The sequence below is a fragment of the Papaver somniferum genome, chromosome 3 (assembly GCF_003573695.1).
Source record: "Papaver somniferum cultivar HN1 chromosome 3, ASM357369v1, whole genome shotgun sequence".
NCBI classification, from domain to species: domain Eukaryota; kingdom Viridiplantae; phylum Streptophyta; class Magnoliopsida; order Ranunculales; family Papaveraceae; genus Papaver; species Papaver somniferum.
The window spans coordinates 32,992,470-32,997,121 of NC_039360.1; the positions used below are offsets into that span (position 1 = coordinate 32,992,470).

The following is a 4,652-nucleotide window of genomic DNA, read 5'->3' on the forward strand; positions in this document are numbered from 1 at the left end:
TGTCTTAGAATGAATGCTAGCGTTAATACTTTCTAGTCCCAACATTTTTTTATTTTTATTTTTTGTCTCGAACATTCATGGTTCATATCAGAAACGTTATTGAAAGAAAACCTTATGAATGCCCACCAGTTGATATGTTACGGATTAAAAACTCGAGTTTACTGAGTCTATCAAAAGTTTGAGAGCTTTAACTATTTTCTAATTATCGGGACGATCCAAGTGAGTTCCTTCTATACTGTCAATATGGGGACTAAAAATGCATCGCTTGCAACGTTTTTTTTTTCATTTTTAATCGATCCAATTGAATGGGTATTGGTAGTTTTTTCTTGAAATTGAATCAATAATCGGAGAGTTATCATCCCCGACTATGTTTAGGAGTTGGAAGTCGACCCGATTGACGGATAATTAGGCGTGAAAATGGTCAAAAAGCCGTCACCTAAACTTTTAATTTTAATCTTAATCGTTGGTTGCCAACAAAACTCAGCCATCAGATCTAAAACTGTTACTGAAATGTTACAAAATATGCTACAACACTGTTACAATATAAGTGTTAGACAAATATAACGCTTATAAAATCACTGTTACAAATTTTGTTGCAAAATCTGTAACAAATTGCGTCACAAAAACAGGCTCCCTGACTTTGGTCGTCCCTGCACTGCTGTAGCAGTCATCTAGTTTTAGAAAGAAAGGAAAAAAAAAGTGTTATAAGATTTCACAGATTGATAAAGGGATACCGGTTTTGGCTAGGTGATAACAATCGAACAATCCAACGACCAAGATATGTTAAGATTTATTTGTCCTATACGAAGATTGTCATCCTCGTTATAAATAGTGAGATTTCAGATTCCAAATACTAAAAATAATTCTACCAAGGATAAACTCCAGGAACCCCGCACTTCTAAAACCTCAAATTCTACCTCAAAATTTCAAAACTTTCTAAAGCCTAGACTGAAAATCTAACATAAAAATGCAAACCAAACTCCAACAATGGTGCCGAAATTGTGAGATAATATGAAATAATTATGTCAAGAGATTTTTCCTTGTTACTAAATGGATGCCAACTCAATCGACATGTGCAGCTTTAATTAAATGTGGACCCATCGGGCAAAGGAGGTTTCAATACCAGGAAAGATGCACTAACCGTGTTTTTTGTACTCCCTCCGTTTCAAAATAATACTGCGGAATACTGTAGTAGGCGCATCACAAGAATAAAGTGGACAAAAAGAATAGCATGTAACCTCGAGTGATGAAAATGTCTCCCTCTTGTTTAACAGTGTTAGACACCAATAACATTTAACGTACACCCGCATATAGGTATCCCTCTAAGGCTGCTACTAACTGATTATCAAATCAAACAATGCAAAGGGGATGGATACGCCTCTACTGACAAGATAATTACAGGGGATGATCCTTTGTTTTCAAATTTTGTGTACATTCATGCAAACACTAACAATTAAAGTTTTCCCCGAAACTATTTGCAATGGTATCTGAAGAACCCTTTGTGTTCTTTTGTTTATTCAATCAACATTTAGAGACCGCCATTTCTTATAATAATTAATAAAAGATGCAATCGTCGAATTTATAAAAAAGCAAATCTTTTCCGTAATTAAAAAACAAAGGTACACCCAAAATCAGATCAAAGATGGGTAACACCATAAGAAATGAAATGTACACCATAAGAAACCTAACAAGTCATTCGTGCTTATTAAAAAAAAATCATTACTAAGTAACTGCAGAACCCATAATCTAACTACCAAAATAAATAACCTAGTGCATAAGATTTTATATTTTTACCTCAATCGCTGTTGCTGAAGTTTCTTCTTATTTCCATTTGTAGTCCTTTTGTCCACATAAGTACTGGTATTGAGAGAAACCAGGCTCTCCACATAACTCTCTGGATACCTGCTCATATTCACACCATGGAGTAGAACCTTTCTAGTTTTTCCATTATCTTGCTCGCATAAATTTAATTGGTTACTGTCACGAGTATATACTAGAATGTCACCATTTTTGAATGACCATATCGGCTTGAAAAATGGATACCTGGTCATTGATAGTCGGGTAGTAGAAAATATTGCAGAGCTCCATTGACGAGCACCCCAGGAAGCCTTTCGTGCAACTGACCAGGCAATGTGTAATGATCAGTGCATTGAATAGTTCTCCAAGACTTAGTCCCTAAAGTATAAACTTGAATCTTCAAGCAACCGGGATGTTCATTATCTGAAATTTTAACCAACTTGTAATCATCCATGTTGCTATCATAACCAAACCCATACCTAACAAAATACTCTGATTCAGACAGAAAATCGGATAATGACACTTTAAAATATTCCTATATTCACCAGTTAATGGGTTCCAAAAACAAATACAATTTTTCTCCTCAATACCCATTCCACCACTAGAAATTCCTAAGCAAATCAAGCCATCACAAGATCCGAGAGTCACAATAGCCTTAATTTTCTTTTTTTCAAATGGGTAATCCATTGAAACAACTTTGGCCTTCGAGAAAGATGAAATTGATTCGTAATCTATGGAGTTAATGATAGGGTTCTTATTAGACCGAGAATGACCAAAAATGAGTCTAGGGTTGTTGCTGATACCGGTAAGGATAAGGTGATTCTTGATAAAATTAGGATCACAAAGTAGATTCCACCAAATCTTACAAACACATCTACAAGCTAAAATTGAAATCACTGGTAATCTGATAAAAATATCTACCTGAATCTCATACGGAAGACTCCACATTGATGTACGTTTTTCTCTTTGCTGATGATTCGCCATTGGGATTTTCTGATTATGCCCAGAGACGTAGGATTTTGAGACTGTGTTGATGAGAAATGAAAAGAAGACATTTTTTTAGGGTTTTTGACTGAGCTTTATTTTTTCCTGCGAAAGATTAGGAGTAAAATAAGGACCACAACACTGGAATATGGATCACCCAATTCTTCTAGTTTTGTTTTTAAAACGGGTTGGCGTTTTAAAAAAACGGGTTCATTCTTTTTTTTTTTTTTCTTGAAGCGGGTTGAGCATAGAAAATCGGTCTTGTTTTGTGTCAATTAGAAAAGTGAATAACGCAATCGGGTGGCTTTAGACTTATCCCCGGCCCCTACTGTTTCTTAATTGAATACATTTTTTTTTGAAGGAGCCAGATACGAACCAACAACTTCATTTTCCAAGTCCACGAGACTTGTTTTCTTGGTCATTTTCGCACCATCCCTGTACTAAAAGAAACATTATTTTTTTATCTTGAAATCCCAAGTTGCATTTTGGAAAGAATGCACGAAAATACGAGGAGATTACACTTTACTTGACTTGGTCTCCTGCTTTTCTGGTAGTGCTAGCTCTATATAAACTAACAATGCGTGCTTTCCTTTTCAAAATACTACTCAAACAAGTCTAAGAGAATTGTTTCAAGTCATCTCTTAGTTACTGTTTTCAACATCCAATTGTGTCTCTGGTTTCAATCAACCACCAAACTAACAAGAAAGGAAATAAGGATGAACATCTCTCAAGTGCTTCGCTTATTATGCATGATCCTCCTCTTATCTCAAGTCGCTTGGAGTCTGTAAGTCTTTATCCTAATCCTAAAATTTGCTTGTTTGTTTTATCAAACAACACCTAAATTAGTTCACTAAGATTGATTACATTGCACCCACAATGACGATTATCAATTTGGCACACTACTAATAGCTTCTCTTAGTTTTTGATCTATTTGATGATAAACTTAATGGATGGTGCATTAATTGCAAACTTTAATGAATTGCAGGACTCCATGCGAAGAAGACAGAGGCCGGGAAGCAGATTGTCCAAGGCCACAACGAAACAATCGTAAAAGAGGGCCCCCTTCAGGACGACCATGAAAAGAAAAATGGCGCATGGTCTTTCGACTAATAAGGGAGCAAAATGATCCTTCCCTCCCATCACTGATTTTAGTGAATTACGATTAAGTTTTATTTTACAAAGCCATTCAGAAAAATCAAACAAAAAATAGTGTGTAGAAATAATTGTCATAGCTTGTTTCTTTGCATAACGTTGTAAATTATTTCTCTTTTCGAAATTTTCAGTTATGTGGCATGCAATTTATTTTTTTCCATTTAATTAATGAAGCTCATCTTTTAATATTTTCTTATCAAACATTCATGGTTCATAACTTCATATCAGAAACGTTACCGAATGAAAACCTTATGGAGTATTAGTACCATCCTTAATTCTCTCTTTTTTCTCTCTCCAAACAAAAAAAAACAAGCTTTCATCAACCTCTTGCTCAGATTTGATCCTTTTGGACCAGATCCGAGCAAGAACTTTTTTTTCTTTTTTAGGTTTTAGTCATTAGTTAATCAAATAAAACATGTTTTCTATGGTTTTGATGTCTTTCGACATATTTCTTCGTCATTTGGGGAGATTTTTCTTCGTCATTTTGGACGATTATCTCTTCGCTTTGTGGACAATTTTTTCAAATATTCATGGCTGGATCGTGGCTTGCTATTCTCGGTTCAAAAACATCAATCATTCAACACGGTATCGCTTTAAATATATTTTCAACATAAGAGATTTAGGGCATCCAGGTTTGTTTGGGTATACAAGATTAAGGGCAAAGTACTCCTTTCTTTCAGGAGCATCTCTTATCAAAGAAGAAAAAATCAGATTAAATA

General features: G+C 34.9%; 1 long non-coding RNA gene across 1 annotated transcript; it reads left to right on the forward strand.

Annotated features, from left to right (window-relative positions):
- The first annotated feature begins 3,393 nt into the window (after positions 1 to 3,393).
- LOC113361117 lies at positions 3,394 to 4,121 on the forward strand. Its single transcript, XR_003364953.1, has 2 exons — positions 3,394 to 3,565; positions 3,767 to 4,121. It is a non-coding gene; the product is annotated as an uncharacterized LOC113361117 (long non-coding RNA).
- The last annotated feature ends 531 nt before the right edge of the window (positions 4,122 to 4,652 follow it).